At 53.9% G+C, this 23,224-nt stretch overlaps 1 long non-coding RNA gene across 2 annotated transcripts; it reads right to left on the bottom strand.

The window, feature by feature from the left end:
- Positions 1 to 16,713: 16,713 nt before the first annotated feature.
- LOC120385026 lies at positions 16,714 to 22,681 on the bottom strand. 2 transcript variants are annotated; one of them, XR_005589220.1, is made up of 6 exons: positions 22,428 to 22,681; positions 21,355 to 21,509; positions 19,446 to 19,520; positions 18,241 to 18,282; positions 17,504 to 17,542; positions 16,714 to 16,746 (listed from the first exon to the last, which is right to left on the bottom strand). It is a non-coding gene; the product is annotated as an uncharacterized LOC120385026 (long non-coding RNA). The 2 variants fall into 2 exon arrangements; XR_005589221.1 differs by lacking the exons at positions 16,714 to 16,746; positions 17,504 to 17,542; positions 18,241 to 18,282 and adding an exon at positions 19,714 to 19,771 and having other exon boundaries at positions 18,794 to 19,520.
- Between the last annotated feature and the right edge of the window lie 543 nt (positions 22,682 to 23,224).

Raw genomic sequence — 23,224 nt, 5'->3', positions numbered from 1 at the left:
CCCAGAGGATTCCGGGGGCCTGGGGTCTTCGGCGGCAGGGGCCCCACTTCGGTAATTTGGTGGCGGGGCCCTTCCGTTTCATGACCCGCCACGAAGTGCCCGGAGACCCGTGGCGGGGACCCCTGCTGCCGAATTACCGCCGAAGGCCGGGCTGCGTCGGCGGCGGGTCCCGCCGGCAGTAATTCGCCAGCAGAGGTCCTTCCACCCCAGGCGGAAGGATTCCCGCCGCCGAAGACCGGGAGCAGAAGAAGCTCAAGGGCCCGGTCCGCAAGAGTTTTCCGGGGCTCCCGGGCAGTGAGACCCTGCTCCAGGGCCCCGAAAAACTCTCGTGGGGCCCCTGCAGTCCGGGGCCTGGGGCAAGTGCCCCTCTTGCCCCCTCTCGGCGGCCCTGTATAAAACTGAGGTGCAGCTTCACCTGGTCACACCCCTCTATCCCTGCTCCACCCCTCCCCTCCAGCCTGTCCATGCTCCCCCTCCCGAGCACTCCTTGTGCCTACAGCTGCTGGGGAGGCACAAGTGGCACCTGTGTGGGAGGAATTTCCCAGGGTGGGGAGGGCTTTACCTTCCTACAGCCCCTTTGGCCCACCCTGGGCAGCATGGGAGGCAGAGCACAGTGGTGGGCTGGGGCCAGATTTCAAGAATGTCTCTTGATGTCAGATCCAAATATGGGATCCTGCCTTTACATGCGTAGGGGCTGGACACCTGCAGTGCCCAAGGACTCCACATGCAGCTGTGGCTGCAGTTGGAACAAGTTCCCTGCAGTCCTGTAGTTCAAAGGGAGAAACTGAGGTACCCAAAATTAGGCCATTGTTGTAAATTGAGGCCTTTCCGCCTTGCCCGTTAACAACAGTCGGTGGGCTAAGGCTCATTGGAAGTCACTGTTTAGACTTGATCACGGCTGGCGTAGTCCTGGTCATAAGCAGAAGCCTGGCAGTGAAAGGTCCTGATTCCATCCCCAGCCTCCAGAGGCAGATGGTCCCCAGGGATGGAACAACCCTGGGAATATTTTACACTCACAGTCTTTCCCACGGGCTGGGTAATTCCACAGTCTCATTCACAGGGCTGAGAACCTCAGGGTTAAGTTGCACAAAGTGAAACTAACTGAAATGTGCCCCTGCGCTGCGCTGTGCTGTGCTGCCCTGGGAGATGTGGCTTTAAGCTGCTGTCCCAGCCCCTTCCCACTCTCAAGAAGGACTGGGCCAAAGAGATCTGATGAGGTTCAACAAGCGTAAGGATTTTTATCTCTCTAGGCCGATCTGATCAGAAGATCTCGGTGAGCCTTACAGTTTATCTCCCGCTGAGTCCCCCTTTTAAGGCCATCTATCAGAGCTGACTTTAATGAACTCCACACACACAAAGCTATAAAATAAAACAACAACACTTTATTTGCTAAGGGGAGAGGAAGGAATGGAAAGGGAATGGATTAATGATTCTGGAGATTCGGAATAAAACACAGGCAAATATAATACAATATGTTATATATTTAAAGACATAAGCGATAAAGGGGTGCAGGATCCAGAAAAGAGAACCCCGTAGTGAACACTGACCGTGGACAACAGAAGAAACACACAGGTACGTATCCTATCTTAACTCCCACCTAACCGCTGCGTCGTCCTGAGTGCGATTGATCTAACTAATCGGACCAGGTCCGTGTATGCAAGTTTGCTTTCCCAAAACAACAAACAAACAACCCCAACTTAATTAGTAAGTAGCTATTGCAGGCCCATAGCCAGTGGCAAGATTGTACCGCACCAGGAGAGAGCAGCCACCTGCACCTCTGACAGCTCAAAGCTCAGAGCCAGTGCCCCTGGCCCCTCCCTCATTGGTCTCTGTAGGAGCTGTTGCTGGGCAAGGTCAGATTCCTGCTCTTCCCACTTTCCCGCCTTTTCTAGGTACTGAGGAACAAGAACCTGACCCCCAATGGAGTCGCCTTGTCCTTTTACCAAAACAAAATGGCCTTTTGATTTACAGAACTTATTTTAACTTTTATACAGAATAATTCGGCAAACATGTATACTGAAATTAACATTTCCCCCTCTTGTCGGTGTTACACCTGTTTTAAAAAGATGTAACTGCCGACACCTGTAACTTTGCCAAATTATGACCCACCGATGAATAAATTGTCACATGGCGAAAAATTTGCATTGAACCCAAATACAACCATAGTATTACAGAGGGTAGTGCTGATTAAAACATTCCTTATCGCAGACTGGGGATGTGTAATAACTGTTTGATTTGCTTCTTCCTAATTACCACAGGACCAGTTAAACTAGGAATAGGAGAAGGAAGAACCAAAACAAATTGGTATACTCTTATTCCATACGGACCTACCATAGACCATTTACCAGAGTCTGCCGTTGTAACATTCATTTTAAACCTCCCTATACAAGTCTAACTATTTACGGGAAAATTTAACCTTGATCTTACTGCAGTAGAAAGTTTTACAATGAAAAGACTCTTCCTGCTTTACATCCATTTCCCTGCATAGACGAACTATTGCAAGAAGGTGTGGATACAACAGTACATTGAGAGCCGAGAAGGAAGGACTGTGCTGGAGTACTAATTCTGAACATGGCACTAGGTCTTTCATGAACCCAAGGAGCTGATATATTTCCAGAAACCCACCCCATGGTACATGCTCAGGTACTTCAATTTAATGCAACCGCAAATCTGAGAACTGTTGGGCACCTAAGTTTGGTACAATTCCCAAAGAGGTTTTACTATATCCCACTTACATGACATTTCTGTTTTTCTCTGCATCCCACAGGTGCAGCCTGATAGATAAGGCACATTTCTGAAATTACTGCTTGAAATATACCTGCCTTGTTCGATCTTTCTTTGACCCACTTGAGCACACAGCACGGTTCTTCCTTGATCATTAAAACAGAAATGGGGTCATTTTGTTCCAAAGGATCCAGGGTGGCCATGGGATCCTCTGTGGCATAATGACTCCCTGTTATACAGAACAGATGGTCACCTTCAACCAAATCAATTAACCAAACCTTAACAAATACAGTGCAACCTATATACATAGAGAATAGGATGATGGCGGTCATGTCGATCTAGGAATGGAAGAGAAAATATGATTGGCACAGTTAAATGGGTTGATTTCCTTTCCATTCCTTTACCTGGCTGCTATGGAATCACTTTAATTTGATCCCCTTCTTTGCTGGTATTTGAACCTGATATACAGAGGCACTTGCTCCGTTTGTTATGATAACTGGACCCACCCAACGAGGACTAAGGACATGGCCTTTTTCTATATAATACCTAAACATTACCTTTGTACCAACCACCCATCCTACATCATTAATGTGGCCTAACCAAGCACTAATGACTTGGTTATTAGCTTTTAGTTGAGGAGCTACTCGATGTTGAAGACTGCTGATGGTGTCTAGCAACTGTGACATGTATAAGTCTATTTGCACCCTGGGAAGGTACTCATCCGGTGGAACTCCTCCCACCCACTAAAGTTCAGGGTGTGCATAATTCTCCCAGTTAGCATCTCGTGCGGTGAAAACCCTCACACAGTTCTAGTAGATCGCATGGCCGCTAGGATATATGGGAGTTTGCTATCCCAATCCCTTCCTTGCACATCTATTACTTTTCTAAGAGCAGTTTTCATGGCTCTATTAGCCTCTCGACGATAACAGATTTTGCGGGTGAGCAGCTATGTGCAACCGCTGTTTGATGTTTAAGGCCGCACACAGCGCTTTTGTGACTTCACCCACAAAGTGTGGTCCTCTGTCTGAATCTATTTCTGATGGGATACCAAATCGAGAAAGTTTTGTTCCAGTATTTCCTCCTTTATGTTAGGCAACCACGCCACTTAGACACCCGTTCCAAAGTTTTGGACGCAGCATAGTGTCCCTGGCCATGAGCTACAGTTATTAGTTCTTTTCGTGGAGTTATTGGCATAACCAGTACAGGTAATTCACAGTTTGGTGATGTTGCTATAATCAATCCGTTTTTGTCCTTACATATCCTTGATGTTTCCCTGCTGTTAAAAGGGCTTGGAGATCATTATCCTGTTTTTGCAGGGTCAAGATGCCATGGCCTGCTGACACATCTGGAGACGGCATCTTAACTACAGCAGCTGAAATTGGGTCTTATCCCATGTATATGCTGATCCTAACCTAGCAGCTTGTTTTGCTAGCTGATTGGCCTGATTGTCAAGCGTGGCCAGAACCGACCCCCTTCGTATGGGCTTTTACTTTGAACTCTTTTCTTCCAGATGGGAAGGGCTTGAACCACCCAACTAGAAGCAGAACACAGACAGATGTTTTCCTCAGGTGCTACCCCAGACGATACTGCCAGGACCGCAATTCATTGTGCAGCTTGTGCTGACGGCGGCCTCACCGTACCCTGCACCACTTGCTGTGTCCCCTCCTGGATTGCAGCAAACCCTGCAACAGGATGCCCTTCGTGGTGACAAGCACTCCCATCAACTGCCCAGAGTGTTAACCCTTTTCCTTGTACTTCTTCCCAGGATGTTGCTAAGAAGAATGGAGATAGTAAGTCTAAATCAGGATCTGGCAGCGGACATTCGTGCTCATCTCCTGCGATGTAATCGGAGCATAGGAAGGATTCTCGTATGGGGATCTTCTCAGTACGAATATCGATTGACCAGACTTAGAGTCCATCCCGCCAGCCGGGAGAGGATACCCTTCCCTCATTAATTCTTCCAGAGATGACATATTTTACTGGGTATGGCATGTCCTCACCACAATGAGCTGTGCCACTTAAATATTCCCAATGTGTTAGGGACCATACCAGGGCGAATACCTCACGTTCGCAAGCTGAAAACCTCGCCTCCACCTCACTGAGAGTTTTTGGAACCATAGGCCATCGGTCTCACCTGGCCAATTTGTTTTTGCAGCAAAACAGCTCCAGTGCTTGCTGGAGTAGTTGCCAGGTGCAAGTAAAATGGCAGGCCTTGTTTAGGAGAGGCTCGCTGGTGCAGCCGCTAGAGCCTTTCTAAGATCATTAAAAGGCACCTTTCACAATTGGCAAGTCAAATCCTAGTGAGGAAAAGACAAAGAAGCGTAAACTCTGGCAAGTCAATGAAAGTATAGGGCAGAGGCCAAAAATGAACGTGAAGAGCAACTAGCCAAGGCACAACAACTAACAGCAAAGGGTTGTTCAGTACATGGGATCAGGGCCGGCTCCAGGCACCAGCCTACCAAGCACAGGCTGGGGCGGCACCTTGGGAGGGCACTCGGGGTTGGGTTTATTGTTTTTGTTTGGCCAGGCGGCGCTGGGGAGGCAGGTCTTAGGAGGTGTGGTGCCGTGTTGGGGCGGGGACTTGGGCGGTGCTCGGCTGGGGCGGGGACTTGGGCGACGTGCCGCTCGGGGCGGGGATGTGGGTGGGGCGCCGCTCAGGGTGGGGACTTGGGTGGGGCGCCGCTTGGGGCGGGGCAGGTGACGCTCGGGGGCGGGGCCTTGGGCAGCATGACGCTCGAGGGGCGGGGACTTGGGCGGGGCAATGCTCAGGGTGGGGACTGGGCGGGGCGCCGCTCGGGGGCGGGGCTTGGGTGACGCTCGGGGCGGGGCCTTGGGCGGTGTGACGCGCGGAGGTCCATGGGATGCAGGAAGTCTGCCAATCGGTCAGCACCGCCACTAGGCCATCGGTGCGAAAGGAGCACTCCAGGAAGACCAGGCCCCTGCGGCGTCGCTCCCAATGGTCCTTGCTTCTGTCTTCACTGCAGAGGATGCGGAGGAAATCCAGACACGCCAGCCCCTTCTTTTGAGGTGACAGATGCTAGAATCAAGAATTATAGACCCATCAGGTTAGAAGGCACTGCAAGGTCCAGGAGGGTGTTTGGGTGAAGAAGGGGTTTGGGGTGTAGGCTCTGGGAGGAGTTTGGGTGCTGGGTGCAGGGTCTGGGCTGGGACAGGGGTTGGGGTTGGGTGCAGGAGGGCTCTAGGAGGTTTGGGGTGCTGGGTGCAGGGTCTGGGCTGGGACAGGGGTTGGGGTTGAGGTGAGAAGGGGGCACAAGCAGGAGGGGTTTGGGTGCTGGGTGCAGGGTCTGGGCTGGGACAGGGGGTTGGGGTGCAGGAGGGGGCTTGGGGGCTGGGTGCAGGGTCTGGGCTGGGACAGGGTTTGGGGTTTGGGAGCAGAAGGGGGTACAAGCTCTAGGAGGGGGTTTGGGTTCTGGGTGCAGGGTCTGGGCTGGGACAGGCGGTTGGGGTGCAGGAGGGTCCATGGGATGCAGGAAGTCTGCCAAACGGTCAGCAAAGCCACTAGGCAATCAGTGCTAAGGAGCACTCCAGGAAGACCAGGCCACTGCGGCGAAGCTAAAAAGTTCCTTGCTTCTGTCTTCACTGCAGAGGATGCGGAGGAAATCCAGACACGCCAGCCCTTCTTTTGAGGTGACAGATGCTAGAATCAAGAATTATAGACCCATCAGGTTAGAAAGCACTGCAAGGTCCAGGAGGGTGTTTGGGTGAAGAAGGGGTTGGGGTGTAGGCTCTGGGAGGAGTTTGGGTTCTGGGTGCAGGGTCTGGGCTGGGACAGGGGTTTGGGGTTGGGAGCAGAAGGGGTACAAGCTCTAGGAGGGTTTGGGTGCTGGGTGCAGGGTCTGGGCTGGGACAGGGGTTGGGGTGCAGGAGGGGTTTGGGTGCTAGGTGCAGGGTCTGGGCTGGGACAGGGGTTGGGGTGCAGGAGGGGCTTGGGGCTGGGTGCAGGGTCTGGGCTGGGACAGGGTTTGGGGTTTGGGAGCAGAAGGGGTACAAGCTCTAGGAGGGTTTGGGTGCTGGGTGCAGGGTCTGGGCTGGGACAGGCGGGTGGGGTGCAGGAGGGGGATTGGGTGCTGGGTGCAGGGTCTGGGCTGGGACAGGGGGTTGGGGTGCAGGAGGGGGCTTGGGGCTGGGTGCAGGGTCTGGGCTGGGACAGGGGTTTGGGGTTTGGGAGCAGAGAGGGTTTACAAGCTCTAGGAGGGGGTTTGGGTTCTGGGTGCAGGGTCTGGGCTGGGACAGGGGGTTGGGGTGCAGGAGGGTTTGGGTTCCTGGGTGCAGGGTCTGGGCTGGGACAGGCGAGTTTGTTGGGGTGCAGGAGGGATCATGGGATGCAGGAAGTCTGCCAGGCAGTCAGCAAAGCCACTAGGCAATCGGTGCTAAAGGAGCACTCCAGGAAGACCAGGCCACTGCGCCCGAAGCTAAAAGTTCCTTGCTTCTGTCTTCACTGCAGAGGGATGAGGGAGGAAATCCAGACACGTAGCCTTTCTTTTAGGTGACAGATGCTAGAATCAAAGAATTATAGACCCATCAGGTTAGAAGGCACTGCAAGGTCCAGGGAGGGTGTTTGGGTGAAGAAGGGGAGTTTGGGGTGGAGGCTCTGGGAGGAGTTTGGGTTCTGGGTGCAGGGTCTGGGCTGGGACAGGGGTTTGGGGTTGGGTGCAGAAGGGGTACAAGCTCTAGGAGGGAGTTTGGGTTCTGGGTGCAGGAGTCTGGGCTGGGACAGGGGTTGGGGTGCAGGAGGGGTTTGGGTGCTGGGAGTGCAGGGTCTGGGCTGGGACAGGGGTTGGGTTTGGGGAGCAGAAGGGGGTACAAACGAGGGAGTTTGGGTGCTGGGTGCAGGGTCTGGGCTGGGACAGGCGGTTGGGGTGCAGGAGGGGTACAAGCTCTGGGAGGGTTTGGAGTTCTGGGGTGCAGGGTCTGGGCTGGGACAGGGGTTGGGGTGCAGGAGGGGAGGGTACAAGCTCTGGGAGGAGTTTGGGTTCTGGGTGCAGTCTGGGGGCTGGGACAGAGGGGTTGGGGTGCAGGAGGGGTTTGAGGTTGCTGGGTGCAGGGTCTGGGCTGGGACAGGTTGGGGTGGGAGGGCTTGGAGCTGGGTGCAGGGTCTGGGCTGGGACAGGGGTTTGGGGTTTGGGAGCAGAGGGGGTACAAGCTCTAGGAGGGAGTTTGGGTTCTGGAGGTGCAGGAGTCTGGGCTGGGGCTGGGACAGGGGGTGGGGTGGGGTGCAGGAGGGTTTGAGTTGCTGGAGTGCAGGAGGTCTGCAGGGTCTGGGCTGGGACAGAGGGGGTTGGGGTGCAGGAGGGAGCTTGGGGGCTGGAGTGCAGGGGGTCTGGAGGCTGGGACAGAGTTTTGGGGTTTGGGGTTTGCAGAACAGAAGGGGGCAGCTCAATCTAGGGAGAGGTTTGGGTTCTGGGTGCAGAGGTGGGCGCAGGACTGGGCTGTTGACAGCAGTTGGGGTCTGAGAGGGGGTTTGGGTTGCTGGTGCAGGGTCTGGGCTGGGACAGGGGTTGGGGTTTGGGAGCAGAAGGGTACAAACAGGGAGTTTTGAGTGCTGGGTGCAGGGTCTAGTAGGCTGGACCAGACTGGGACAGGGGTTGGGGTTTTTGAGGCAGAAAAGAGGTACACAAACGAGGGGTTTGAGTGCTGAGTGCAGGAGTCCAGGGCTGGGACAGGGGTGGGGGGTTGGGTGCAGAAGGGGGCCTGAGCTCCTGGGGAGTTTTGGGTGCTGGAGTGCAGAATCTGGGCTGGGCCCAGGACAGGGGTTGGGAGTGCAGGAGGAGGGCTTGGGGCTGGGTGCAGAGTCTGGGATGGACAGAGGTTTGGGGTGCAGGAGGGGTTTGGGGGCTGGGTGTGAGAGGGGTTTGGAGTGGTGTTGGTGCAGGCTCTGGGCTGGGACAGGGCGTTGGGGTGCAGGAGGGAGTGCAGGGTGTGGGTCTGGAGCCAGGGGATGAGAGTTTGGGGGTGCATGGAGGCGCACTGGGGCCACTGGGGTGGGGCAAGAGGGAGGATTCCCCCCAGGACAAGACACTCACCCAGGCCCACCAGGCTGCTGCTCAGGAGGTCCAACGGGGATAAGCCCCTCCCCTCAGATTCGACTTAGAGTCACACCTGGTGAGGCGGGGAGGCTACCATCGCCTCCCCACTACTTCCACACAAGCGCAGCAGCCGCCTCAGCCTGCCCCCAGCGCTGCTCCACTGCCTACAGTGGCGGCCAGTGAGGGCACAGTGTGGAAGTGCAGGGCAGGCAAGACGCGGGGCACGTGGGGGTGGCAGGCGGGGCTGAAGTGCTCTCACCTGGGGTGGCACGTGGGAGTGGCAGGTCGGGCTGGGAGAAACCCTGCCTGAACATTGGGTGGGCCGGGGCCTCGAGGCCCTGAATTTGCTGGGCCGGGCACCACAGGCCCATATAACTCGCCTCTGCGTTATACAAATTAGCTGCTAGTGAGACATGTCCTTCCACCAGCCTCTCTTCTGGCTGGGGTCCCTTGACTGCAGCTCCACCAGTCTCTCATATATCTTTCCCTTACTTCCCTTCCCTTCTCTCTGCCCACTGGTTGCTGCATCTCTGAGTCCTCTCTATATGCCTGGCCCAGCAGCTAGTTACTTTAGGGCTACACTCCCATTGCCATCCCGTGAGGGCAGCCTGGGCTGTGAGGGCTGCAGGTTTGGTCCTGATTCAGTGCAGGTGCTCCCTGAGCCCTTGACTCTCTGCTCTTCACCAAAGCGCACCACCTCCTAACAGATTCTTGGGAGCTTAGCACCTGAAAACCCCCCTGCACAGAAGGAAAATGGCCCCAACCCGCCTGTCCCAGCCCAGACCCTGCACCCCTGGCACCCAAACCCCTCCTGCTTGTGCCCCTTCTGCACCCAATGGATTATGCATCCCCAACCCCATGGAGGTCCCAGGACTTGGCTTTGCCCTCAGACCTGCACCTCCTCTGACCCAAATCTCCCTCTGCTTTGTCTCCACTTGACCACGTGCTCCTCTGTGCCAGGTCTGCTCCTCTGCAGGCCCCAGATCCTCCCTGCACCTCTGTGACCCAGGTCTCCTCCTCCTTCACTCCTGACCCAACCTTCTCTGGTCAGGTCCTCTTCCTCCACCACTGTGGCCAGGTTCTCCTCAGCTTCCACTAACTTCCTCCTAGAGCAGGTGCCTCTTTCCTGCAACTTCCATTCCCCCCAACCCCTTCTTCCAGCCCAGACCCTGCATCCTCCTCCCATTCCTGGGTCCTCCCTACTTTTCAGTCCTCTTCCCAGAGCCTACACTTCCCCTGCAAACCCCCTTCTTCACTTGACCCAAACACCTCTTCCTGGACTGGACCTGTTGCAGTGCCTCCCTTGTCCTCCTGATGGATCTGGGCCTGACAATTCTTTGATTCTCAGCATCTGTCACCTAAAAAGAAGGGCTGGCGTGTCCTCCTGGATTTCCTCCTCGCATCCTCTGCAGTGAAGACAGAGCAGGCACTCTTCCTGCTCCTTGGCCCAGAGTGGCCTGGTCTTTCCTTCCTGCTCCATGAGTGTTCCTTTCTTTAGCGAACAATTGCCTAGTGGCTTTGCGGCCTCCTCTGTCTCAGTAGTCAGACTTCACCTCTTCCCATGTCTGCTCCGTATGGTTAAAAACAAGGAGGCGCCGCCCCCTCCAATCCTCTTCCTCTTCTCTCTCTCTGCTGCAGACACAATTTCTCCTCCTGAGCGCCTCCTCTTCTGCCCCAAGCGGCGCCTCCCTCTCCTTTCCTCTCTGCTGCAGACACAGTCCCCACTCCTCTCCTCTTCTTCCTCCAAATAGAAGTTTCTCCTCCTCCCACATCCCCGCCCCGAGCGCGCCCAGATTCCACGTCTTCTAACCAAGTCCTCCTCCTCTTCTTCCTCTTCTGCAAACAAGTCCTGGGCCTCCGCCGCCCTTGCCTTCAAAAAAATAAAAGCCAACCGATGCCCCCTCCTCCTCCTCCTCCCAAGGTGCGCGCCTCCAGCACGTGCTTTCTGCAAACAGGCTGGTGCTAGAACCTGGCCTCCTCCATCTCTTCTATAGATACTTTCCTCCTCCCCTTTGCTGTTAGTTGCTGTGCCTTAGCTCCTCCTCAGTGGTAATGTTCTCCTCTTTGTTCACTAGCTCCTCCTCTGCCTCTCTTTTCATTGGACTTGCCAGGAGTTTACGCTGCTTCTCCTCCTCCTCTGTCTTTTCCTCACTAGGATTTGACTTGCCAATTGTGAAAGGTGCCTTTTTAGTGAAGAAGGAAATGATTCTGATGAAAGAGGAAGAGCACATTACCACTAGCTCTGCACCAGAAAGAGAGCCTCTCCTAAGGAGAAAACTATGAAAAGAACAGATGCCATTTTATTTGCAACTCTGAAGAAGGAACTCTGGAAGGAAGGGAAATTCTTTCTCCAGCAAGCACTGGGAGCTGTTTTGCTGCAGAAAACAAAGGTGGCCAGGTGAGACCGGAGGTTCTGGTTCCAAAACTCTGTGATAGGAGGAGAAAGTGTTTTCATCAACTTGCAGAGCGGCAGAGGAAATGATTCGCCTGGCAGGAGGAGTCCCCTTAACACATTGGGAATATTTCTGCAGCACTAGCTACTCATTGTGGTGGAGAGAGGCACTGCCATACTCAGTAAAAATATGTCATCTCTGGAAGAATTAATACATGGGGAAGGGTATCCCTCCCCTCGGCATGGGATGGACTCTAGAAGTCTGGTCAACGATATTCGTACTGAGGAAGAAGAGGGCCTGATCGTGAACGAGAATCCTTCCATATGCCCGATTACATGGGAAGGAAGAGAGACACGAATGTCCGGGTTGCCAGATCCTGATTTAGGAGCTTAGGAGGACCTGGCTCCATTCTTCTTGGCAACATCCTGGGAAGAAGTAAAGGGAAAAGGGTTAAGGACCTGACTGGGAGGATTGAGGAAGAGGGGGAGGGACCTGGCACGAAGGGCGGAGATAATGACCATGCTGTTGCAGGAAGGTGGCTGCAATCCAGGAGGGACACAGGCAAGTGGTGCAGGAGGATGCAGTGGGGCCGCCCGTCGGCACAACTGCACAATGATTGAAGGAAGCGGTCCTGGCAGTAATGTCTGGGGTAGCACCTGAGGAAAACATCTGTCTGATGAAGGAGAGTTCTGACTTCTAGTTGGGTGGTTTCAAGCCTTCCCATCTGGAAGAAGTGACCTCAAAGTTCAAAAGCCCATAAAAGGAAGAGGTCGGGTCAGTTCTGGCCACGCAGCAAGGCATAATAGGAAGGCGCCGTAGATGGAGCGCCTAGCAAAACAAGCTGCTAGGTTAGGATCAGCATATACATGGGATAGGGCCAATTTCAGCTGCTGTAGTATGGATGCATTTGATGTGTCAGGCCATGGCCATCTTGGCATCCCCTGCAAAAACCCCAAAAACAATCTCCATAAGCCCTTGTGTGCAGGATAGACACATCAAGGATATGTAAGGACAAAAACGGATTGGATTATAGCAACATCACCAAAAACTGTAGAATCCTGGTAATGCAATAAGCGATTCCCACGAAAGAATCCACAACTGATAGCTCATGGCCAGGGACAGCTCATGCCACTATGCTGCGTCAAAACTTTGGAACAGGTGTCTAAGTGGCGCGGTTGCCTAACATAGCGAGGAAATACTGGAACAAACCTTTTCTCGATTTGGTATCCCAACAGAAATAGATTCGACAGAGAGGACACACACTTTGTGGGTGAAGTCACAAAAGCGCTAAAGGTTAAACACCTTAAACATCAAACAATGTTGAGTTACATAGCTGTCACCAAGCAAAGTCTGTTATCACGTCGAGAAATTTAATAGAGCCATGCTCAAAACTGCTCTTAGAAAAGTAATAATATGATAGTACAGGAAGGGATTAGGATAGCAAACTCCCATATGATCCCTGTCCCTAGACCATCGTGTTATCTACGAAGGAACTGTGAAGAGGGTTTTCACCGCGCGAGAAGCATGCTGAGAACTGGGATGAACACCCCTGGAACTTTCAGTGGGTACAGAGAGTACCGGATAGTATAGCAATGGGGTCACCGATGAACGCCACATGTGTCACAGTTGCTAGAACACCATCAGCAGTCTTCAAAGCATCGAGTAGCTCCTCAACTAAAAGCTAATAAACTGCAAGTCATTGTAGTGCTTGGTTAGGCCCTACCACGTGATGTAGGATGGGTGGATTTGGTGACACCAAGTGTAATGTTTAGGTATTATAGATAGAAGGCCATGTCCTTAGTCCGTTGAGGTGATCTTCAGTTATCATAACAAACGGAGCAAGTGCCTCTGTATATCAGAAAATACCAATACAAAGAAGGGGATCAAATTAAAGTGGATTCCATAGCAGCCAGGTAAAGGAATGGAAAGGAAATCAACCCATTTAACTGTATAATCATATTTTTCTTGTTTCTAGATGTATGGCCGCCATCATCCATCTTTCCTCTATGTATATAGGTTGCACTGTATTTGTTGTTAGTTTGAATTAATTGATTTGGTTGGTGACCATCATTTCTGTATAACAGGGAGTCATTATTATGCCACAGAAGGATCCTATGGCTGCCCTGATCCTTTTTGGAACAAAATGGCCTCATTTTGTTTTAATGATCAAGGAAAAATATTTACATTTCTGCTCAAGTGGTCAATGATCAGGATCGAACAAGGCAGGCATATTTCAAGCAGTACTGAAATGTGCTGCTATCAGAGCAGTAATTTCAGAAATGTGCCTTAACTATCAAGTTGCACCTGTGGGATGCAGAGAAAAGAAAACAAATGTCATCGTGGTCATGGAGAAGAAAGCAGAAGAGGACGACTTGGATGAGGAGGAGGATAAGGAGGGCAAAGCCAAGTCCTCCTCCACCTCCATGGCCAATTCCTCCTTGCCCAGATGCATAATCCATTCCCATTGCCAGACTCTTGCCCATGGTGACAATGAAGGAGCAGGAGAACTTCTGGGCTGCACAGTCGGGTGTCACGGGGACGTCTGTGGGAGCCATTGACAGTGTGTTCTGTGTGGGCCATTTTCCTTCTCTGACCCAGGGGTTCTCTGCTCCCAGAATCTCAGCCAGGGAGGCCACCCTGCAGAATATGGCCCGCAGTTTGGTGATGGGCTGCAGGAGTCACCACGTAGCTGTGCAGCAGCCATAGCACCTGCATTGACCAGGGACCAAAACCTGCAGCCCTCACAGCCCAGGCTGCCCCACGGATGGCAATGGGGTGTAGCCTGGGCAACTAGCTGCTGGGCCAGGGCATATAGAGAGGACTCAGAGATGCAGCAAACCAGTGGGCAGAGAAGTGAAGGAAGTAAGGGAAAGAGGAGAGCGAGGAGATCAGGGAGCTGCTGCAGTCAAGGGACCCCAGCCAGAAGAGAGAAGCTGGGTGGGTTAGACACACAAAGTCCTGCATCTTGGCAGGGGTTAGACTAGATGAACCTTGCCAGAGGGCGAGTTATATGGGCCTGTGGTGCCCGGGCTCCAGCAAATTCAGGGCCTCGAGGGCCCGGCTCCACCAATGTTCAGGGCAGGGTTTCTCCCCCAGCCCGACCTGCCACTCCACGTGCCACCCCAGAGCATCCCCGGCCCTGCCTGCCACCCCCACGTGCCTCCCAAGCGTCTCTGCCTGCCCCTGCATCTCCACACTGTGCTCCCTCACTGGCCGCTGCCACTGCAGGCTACAGGGAGGCGGCGCTGAGGGCAGGCTGAGGCGGCTGCTGCGCCTGTGGAAGTAGGAGGCGCATGGCAGCCTCCCGCCCCACCAGGTGACTCCAAGTCGAATCTGAGGAGGGCTTATCCCGGTTGGACCTCTGAGCAGCAGCCTGGTGGGGCCTGGGTGAGTGTCTTGTCCTGGGAATCCTCCTCTTGCCCCCCACCCCAGCCCCAGGGCAGCCTTCCTGCTGCACCCCAAACTCCTCATCCCTGGCCCAGACCACACCCTGCACCCCCTCCTGCACCCCAACGCCCTGTCCCAGCCCAGAGCCTGCACCCAACACTCAAACCCCTCTCACCCAGCCCCCAAACCCCTCCTGCACCCCAAACCCCTGTCCCATCCCAGACTCTGCACCCAGAACCCAAGCCCCCTCCTGCACCCCAACCCCCTGTCCCAGCCCAGACCCTGCACCTAGCACCCAAACCCCCTCCTAGAGCTTGTGCCCCCTTCTGCACCCAACCCCCAACCCCCTGTCCCAGCCCAGACCCTGCACCCAGCACCCAAACTCCCTCGTTTGTACCCTTTTCTGCTCCCAAACCCCAACCCCCTGTCCCAGCCCAGACCCTGCACCCAGCACCCAAACTCCCTCGTTTGTACCCTTTTCTGCTCCCAAACCCCAACCCCCTGTCCCAGCCCAGACCCTGCACCTAGCACCCAAACCCCCTCCTGCACCCCAACCGCCTGTCCCAGCCCAGACCCTGCACCCAGAACCCAAACCCCCTCGTTTGTACCCCTTTCTGCTCCCAAACCCCAACCCCCTGTCCCAGCCCAGACCCTGCACCCAGCACCCAAGCCCCCTCCTGCACCCCAACCCCCTGTCCCAGCCCAGACCCTGCACCTAGCACCCAAACCCCCTCCTGCACCCCAACCCCCTGTCCCAGCCCAGACCCTGCACCCAGAACCCAAACTCCCTCCTAGAGCTTGTACCCCCTTCTGCTCCCAAACCCCAAACCCCTGTCCCAGCCCAGACCCTGCACCCAGCCCCCCAGCCCCCTCCTGCACCCCAACCCCTGTCCCAGCCCAGACCCTGCACCTAGCACCCAAACCCCTCCTGCACCCCAACCCCTGTCCCAGCCCAGACCCTGCACCCAGAACCCAACCAGAACCCAAACTCCCTCCTAGAGCTTGTACCCCCTCCTGCACCCCAACCGCCTGTCCCAGCCCAGACCCTGCACCCAGCACCCAAACTGCCTCGTTTGTACCCTTTCTGCTCCCAAACCCCAACCCCTGTCCCAGCCCAGACCCTGCACCTAGCACCCAAACCCCTCCTGCACCCCAACCCCTGTCCCAGCCCAGACCCTGCACCCAGAACCCAAACTCCTCCTAGAGCTTGTACCCCCTTCTGCACCCAACCCCCAACCCCCTGTCCCAGCCCAGACCCTGCACCCAGAACCCAAACTCCTCCCAGAGCCTACACCCAAACCCCTTCTTCACCCAAACACCCTCCTGGACCTTGCAGTGCCTTCTAACCTGATGGGTCTATAATTCTTTGATTCTAGCATCTGTCACCTAAAAGAAGGGCTGGCGTGTCTGGATTTCCTCCGCATCCTCTGCAGTGAAGACAGAAGCAAGGAACTTTTGAGCTTCGCCGCAGTGGCCTGGTCTTCCTGGAGTGCTCCTTTAGCACCGATTGCCTAGTGGCTTTGCTGACCGTTTGGCAGACTTCCTGCATCCCATGTACCCCCTCCTGCACCCCAACCGCCTGTCCCAGCCCAGACCCTGCACCCAGAACCCAAACCCCCTCCATGAGCTTGTACCCCCTTCTGCTCCCAAACCCCAAACCCCTGTCCCAGCCCAGACCCTGCACCCAGCCCCCAAGCCCCCTCCTGCACCCCAACCCCTGTCCCAGCCCAGACCCTGCACCTAGCACCCAAACCCCTCCTGCACCCCAACCCCTGTCCCAGCCCAGACCCTGCACCCAGAACCCAAACTCCTCCTAGAGCTTGTACCCCTCCTGCACCCCAACCCCTGTCCCAGCCCAGACCCTGCACCCAGCACCCAAACCCCTCCTTGAGACCTTGCACCTGCTCCCAAACCCCAACCCCTGTCCCAGCCCAGACCCTGCACCCAGCACCCAAACCCCCTCCTAGAGCTTGTACCCCCTTCTGCTCCCAACCCCCAACCCCCTGTCCCAGCCCAGACCCTGCACCCAGAACCCAAACTCCCTCCCAGAGCCTACACCCCAAACCCCCTTCTTCACCCAAACACCCTCCCTGGACCTTGCAGTGCCTTCTAACCTGATGGGTCTATAATTCTTTGATTCTAGCATCTGTCACCTAAAAAGAAGGGCTGGCGTGTCTGGATTTCCTCCGCATCCTCTGCAGTGAAGACAGAAGCAAGGAACTTTTTTAGCTTCGCCGCAGTGGCCTGGTCTTCCTGGAGTGCTCCTTTAGCACCGATTGCCTAGTGGCTTTGCTGACCGTTTGGCAGACTTCCTGCATCCCATGTATCCCCTCCTGCACCCCAACCGCCTGTCCCAGCCCAGACCCTGCACCCAGAACCCAAACCCCCTCCTAGAGCTTGTACCCCCTTCTGCTCCCAAACCCCAACCCCCTGTCCCAGCCCAGACCCTGCACCCAGCCCCCAAACCCCTCCTGCACCCCAACCCCGTGTCCCCTCCCACACCCTGCACCTACCACCCAAACCCCCGCCTTCACCCCAACCCCCTGTCCCAGCCCAGACCCTGCACCCAGAACCCAAACTCCCTCCTAGAGCTTGTACCCCCTCCTGCACCCCAACCCCCTGTCCCAGCCCAGACCCTGCACCCAGAACCCAAACTCCCTCCTAGAGCTTGTACCCCCTCCTGCACCCCAACCGCCTGTCCCAGCCCAGACCCTGCACCCAAACTCCCTCGTTTGTACCCCTTTCTGCTCCCAAACCCCAACCCCCTGTCCCAGCCCAGACCCTGCACCCAGAACCCAAACTCCCTCCTAGAGCTTGTACCCCCTCCTGCACCCCAACCCCCTGTCCCAGCCCAGACCCTGCACCCAGAACCCAAACTCCCTCCCAGAGCCTACACCCCAAACCCCCTTCTTCACCCAAACACCCTCCCTGGACCTTGCAGTGCCTTCTAACCTGATGGGTCTATAATTCTTTGATTCTAGCATCTGTCACCTCAAAAGAAGGGCTGGCGTGTCTGGATTTCCTCCGCATCCTCTGCAGTGAAGACAGAAGCAAGGAACTTTTTTAGCTTCGCCGCAGTGGCCTGGTCTTCCTGGAGTGCTCCTTTAGCACCGATTGCCTAGTGGCTTTGCTGACCGTTTGGCAGACATCCTGCATCCCATGTACCCCCTCCTGCACCCCAACCGCCTGTCCCAGCCCAGACCCTGCACCCAGAACCCAAACTCCCTCCTAGAGCTTGTACCCCCTTCTGCTCCCAAACCCCAAACCCCTGTCCCAGCCCAGACTCTGCACCCAGAACCCAAGCCCCCTCCTGCACCCCAACCCCCGTCCCAGCCCAGACCCTGCACCTAGCACCCAAACCCCCTCCTAGAGCTTGTGCCCCCTTCTGCACCCAACCCCCAACCCCCTGTCCCAGCCCAGACCCTGCACCCAGCCCCCAAACCCCCTCCTGAGCTTGCCCCCTGCACCCCAACCCCAACCCCCTGTCCCAGCCCAGACCCTGCACCCAGCACCCAAACCCCCTCCTGCACCCCAACCCCCTGTCCCAGCCCAGACCCTGCACCCAGCACCCAAACTCCCTCCCAGAGCCTACACCCCCAACCCCCTTCTTCACCCAAACACCCTCCCAGGACCTTGCAGTGCCTTCTAAGCTGATGGGTCTATAATTCTTTGATTCTCGCATCTGTCACCTCAACAGAAGGGCTGGCGTGTCTGGATTTCCTCCGCATCCTCTGCAGTGAAGACAGAAGCAAGGAACTTTTTTAGCTTCGCCGCAGTGGCCTGGTCTTCCTGGAGTGCTCCTTTAGCACCGATTGCCTAGTGGCTTTGCTGGCCGTTTGGCAGACTTCCTGCATCCATGGACCCCCTCCGAGCGTCACACCGCCCAAGGCCCCGCCCCGAGCGTCACCCAAGCCCCGCCCCTGAGCGGCGCCGCCCAGTCCCCACCCTGAGCATTGCCCCGCCCAAGTCCCCGCCCTCGAGCGTCATGCCGCCCAAGGCCCCGCCCCGAGCGTCTCCCAAGCCCCGCCCCTGAGCGGCGCCCGCCCCCAGTCCCCGCCCCTGAGCGGCGCCCCACCCATCCCCGCCCCCGAGCGGCACGTCCAAGTCCCCACCCCAGCCGAGCACCGCCCAAGTCCCCGCCCCCCCAACACGGCACCACACCTCCTAAGACCCGCCTCCCCCCCGCGCCGCCTGGCCCAACAAAAACAATAAACCCAACCCCCGAGTGCCCCCCTCCCAAGGTGCCGCCCCAGCCCGTGCTTGGTAGGCTGGTGCCTGGAGCCGGCCCTGATCCCATGTACTGAACAACCCTTTGCTGTTAGTTGTTGTGCCTTGGCTAGTTGCTCTTCACGTTCATTTTTGGCCTCTGCCCTATACTTTTCATTGGACTTGCCAGAGTTTACGCTTCTTTGTCTTTTCCTCACTAGGATTTGACTTGCCAATTGTGAAAGGTGCCTTTTTAATGATCTTAGAAAGGCTCTAGCGGCTGCACCAGCGCGAGCCTCTCCTAAACAAGGCCTGCCATTTTACTTGCACCTGGCAACTACTCCAGCAAGCACTGGAGCTGTTTTGCTGCAAAAACAAATTGGCCAGGTGAGACCGATGGCCTATGGTTCCAAAACTCTCAGTGAGGTGGAGGCGAGGTTTTCAGCTTGCGAACGTGAGGTATTCGCCCTGGTATGGTCCCTAACACATTGGGAATATTTAAGTGGCACAGCTCTCATTGTGGTGAGGACATGCCATACTCCAGTAAAATATGTCATCTCTGGAAGAATTAATGAGGGAAGGGTATCCTCTCCCCGGCTGGCGGGATGGACTCTAAGTCTGGTCAATCGGGATATTCGTACTGAGAAGATCCCCCCCATACGAGAATCCTTCCCTATGCTCCGATTACCGCAGGAGATGAGCACGAATGTCCGTTGCCAGATCCTGATTTAGACTTACTATCTCCATTCTTCTTAGCAACATCCTGGGAAGAAGTACAAGGAAAAGGGTTAACACTCTGGGCAGTTGATGGGAGTGCTTGTCACCACGAAGGGCATCCTGTTGCAGGGTTTGCTGCAATCCAGGAGGACACAGCAAGTGGTGCAGGGTGCGGTGAGGCCGCCGTCAGCACAAGCTGCACAATGGTGCGGTCCTGGCAGTATCGTCTGGGGTAGCACCTGAGGAAAACATCTGTCTGTGTTCTGCTTCTAGTTGGGTGGTTCAAGCCCTTCCCATCTGGAAGAAAAGAGTTCAAAGTAAAAGCCCATACGAAGGGGGTCGGTTCTGGCCACGCTTGACAATCAGGCCAATCAGCTAGCAAAACAAGCTGCTAGGTTAGGATCAGCATATACATGGGATAAGACCCAATTTCAGCTGCTGTAGTTAAGATGCCGTCTCCAGATGTGTCAGCAGGCCATGGCATCTTGACCCTGCAAAAACAGGATAATGATCTCCAAGCCCTTTTAACAGCAGGGAAACATCAAGGATATGTAAGGACAAAAACGGATTGATTATAGCAACATCACCAAACTGTGAATTACCTGTACTGGTTATGCCAATAACTCCACGAAAAGAACTAATAACTGTAGCTCATGGCCAGGGACACTATGCTGCGTCCAAAACTTTGGAACGGGTGTCTAAGTGGCGTGGTTGCCTAACATAAAGGAGGAAATACTGGAACAAACCTTTTCTCGATTTGGTATCCCATCAGAAATAGATTCAGACAGAGGACCACACTTTGTGGGTGAAGTCACAAAAGCGCTGTGTGCGGCCTTAAACATCAAACAGCGGTTGCACATAGCTGCTCACCCGCAAAATCTGTTATCGTCGAGAGGCTAATAGAGCCATGAAAACTGCTCTTAGAAAAGTAATAGATGTGCAAGGAAGGGATTGGGATAGCAAACTCCCATATATCCTAGCGGCCATGCGATCTACTAGAACTGTGTGAGGGTTTTCACCGCACGAGATGCTAACTGGGAGAATTATGCACACCCCTGAACTTTAGTGGGTACACCGGATGAGTACCTTCCCAGGGTGCAAATAGACTTATACATGTCACAGTTGCTAGACACCATCAGCAGTCTTCAACATCGAGTAGCTCCTCAACTAAAAGCTAATAACCAAGTCATTAGTGCTTGGTTAGGCCACATTAATGATGTAGGATGGGTGGTTGGTACAAAGGTAATGTTTAGGTATTATATAGAAAAGGCCATGTCCTTAGTCCTCGTTGGGTGGGTCAGTTATCATAACAAACGGAGCAAGTGCCTCTGTATATCAGGTTCAAATACCAGCAAAGAAGGGGATCAAATTAAAGTGATTCCATAGCAGCCAGGTAAAGGAATGGAAAGGAAATCAACCCATTTAACTGTGCCAATCATATTTTCTCTTCCATTCCTAGATCGACATGACCGCCATCATCCTATTCTCTATGTATATAGGTTGCACTGTATTTGTTAAGGTTTGGTTAATTGATTTGGTTGAAGGTGACCATCTGTTCTGTATAACAGGGAGTCATTATGCCACAGAGGATCCATGGCCACCCTGGATCCTTTGGAACAAAATGACCCCATTTCTGTTTTAATGATCAAGGAAGAACCGTGCTGTGTGCTCAAGTGGGTCAAAGAAAGATCGAACAAGGCAGGTATATTTCAAGCAGTAATTTCAGAAATGTGCCTTAACTATCAGGCTGCACCTGTGGGATGCAGAGAAAAACAGAAATGTCATGTAAGTGGGATATAGTAAAACCTCTTTTGGGAATTGTACCAAACTTAGGGTGCCCAACAGTTCTCAGATTTGCGGTTGCATTAAATTGGAAGTACCTGAGCATGTACCATGGGGTGGGTTTCTGGAAATATATCAGCTCCTTGGGTTCATGAAAGACCTAGTGCCATGTTCAGAATTAGTACTCCAGCACAGTCCTTCCTTCTCGGCTCTCAATGTACTGTTGTATCCACACCTTCTTGCAATAGTTCGTCTATGCAGGAAATGGATGTAAAGCAGGAAGAGTCTTTTCATTGTAAAACTTTCTACTGCAGTAAGATCAAGGTTAAATTTTCCCGTAAATAGTTAGACTTGTATAGGAGGTTTAAAATGAATGTTACAACGGCAGACTCTGGTAAATGGTCTATGGTAGGTCCGTATGGAATAAGAGTATACCAATTTGTTTTGGTTCTTCCTTCTCCTATTCCTAGTTTAACTGGTCCCGTGGTAATTAGGGAAGAAGCAAATCAAACAGTTATTACACATCCCCAGTCTGCGATAAGGAATGTTTTAATCAGCACTACCCTCTGTAATACTATGGTTGTATTTGGGTTCAATGCAAATTTTTCGCCATGTGACAATTTATTCATCGGGTGGGTCATAATTTGGCAAAGCCACAGGTATCGGCAGTTACATCTTTTTAAAACAGGTGTAACACCGACAAGAGAAATGTTAATTTCAGTATACATGTTTGCGAATTATTCTGTATAAAAGTTAAAATAAGTTCTGTAAATCAAAAGGCCATTTTGTTTTGGTAAAGGACAAGGCGACCTCCATTGGGGTCAGGTTCTTGTTCCTCAGTACCTAGAAAAGGAGGGAAAGTGGGAAGAGCAGGAATCTGACCTTGCCCAGCAACAGCTCCCTACAGAGACCAATGAGGGGAGGGGCAAGGGGCACTGGCTCTTGAGCTTTGGAGCTGTCAGAGGTGCAGGTGGCTGCTCTCTCCTGGTGCGGTACAATCAAGCCACTGGCTATGGGCCTGCAATAGCTACTTACTAATTAAGTTGGGGTTGTTTGTTTGTTGTTTTGGGAAAGCAAACTTGCATACACGGACCTGGTCCGATTAGTTAGATCAATAGTGCACTCAGGACGCAAAGCGGGTTAGGGTGGGAGTTAAGATAGGGATACGTACCTGTCTGTTTCATCTGTTGTCCACGGTCAGTGTTCACTACTGGCTTCTCTTTTCTGGATCCTGCACCCCTTTATCGCTGATGTCTGTAAAGATAGAACATCTTGTATTATAAGTGCCTGTGTGTTATTCCGAATCTCCAGAATCAGTAATCCATTCCCCTTTCCATTCCTTCCTCTCCCCTTAGCAAATAAAGTGTTGTTGTTTTATTTTATAGCTTTGTGTGTGTGGAGTTCATTAAAGTCAGCTCTGATAGATGGCCTTAAAGGGGACTCAGCGGAGATAAACTGTAAGGCTCCCCGAGATCTTCTGATCAGATCGGCCTAGAGAGATAAAAATCCTTACGCTTGTTGAACCTCATCAGATCTCTTTTGGCCCAGTCCTTCTTGAGAGTGGGAAGGGGCTGGGACAGCAGCTTAAAGCCACATCTCCCCAGGGCAGCACAGCACAGCGTGCAGCGCAGGGGGCACATTTCAGTTAGTTTCACTTTGTGCAACTTAACCTGAGGTTCTCAGCCCTGTGAATGAGACTGTGGAATTACCCAGCCCGTGGGAAAGACTGTGAGTGTAAAATATTCCCCAGGGTTGTTCCATCCCTGGGGGACCATCTGCCTCTGGAGGCTGGGGATGGAATCAGGACCTTTCACTGCCAGGCTTCTGCTTATGACCAGGACTACGTCAGCCGTGATCAAGTCTAAACAGTGACTTCCAATGAGCCTTAGCCCACCGACTGTTGTTAACGGGCAAGGCGGAAAGGCCTCAATTTACAACAATGGCCTAATTTTGGGTACCTCAGTTTCT

This window comes from Mauremys reevesii, linkage group 17 (genome assembly GCF_016161935.1).
Source record: "Mauremys reevesii isolate NIE-2019 linkage group 17, ASM1616193v1, whole genome shotgun sequence".
NCBI classification, from domain to species: Eukaryota; Metazoa; Chordata; order Testudines; family Geoemydidae; genus Mauremys; species Mauremys reevesii.
Note: the sequence above shows the minus strand (reverse complement) of the source record. Positions and strands in the feature narration are given on the sequence as shown.